Below are 329 nucleotides of genomic sequence, written 5' to 3'. Positions count from 1 at the left end.
TTTTTTGGTTGCAGCCATCATTGTTGTTTGGCGGGCCCGGGCTGGGGATTCGAACCCGCCACCTTAGGGGTATGTGGCTGGCACCTTAGCTGCTTGAGCCACAGGCTCCGAGCCATCAAACTTTTTAAACAGGGGGCCAGTTCACCGTCCCTCAGACTGCTGGAAGGCCAGACTGCAGGCCCTGGGACAAGTTGGCTGCTAAGCAGGACAGGCAGTGGCGGCCAAAATACCCGGCGGGCGGGATAAATGTCCTACACAGGTCCCATGTGGCCCACGGGCTGTAGTTTGAGGATGCCTGGTCAAGATTCTTGTTGAAAACCTCACTCCAT

This window comes from Otolemur garnettii, unplaced genomic scaffold, assembly GCF_000181295.1.
Source record: "Otolemur garnettii isolate 467f Iridium unplaced genomic scaffold, OtoGar3 scaffold00031, whole genome shotgun sequence".
Classification (NCBI taxonomy): domain Eukaryota; kingdom Metazoa; phylum Chordata; class Mammalia; order Primates; family Galagidae; genus Otolemur; species Otolemur garnettii.
Note: the sequence above shows the minus strand (reverse complement) of the source record.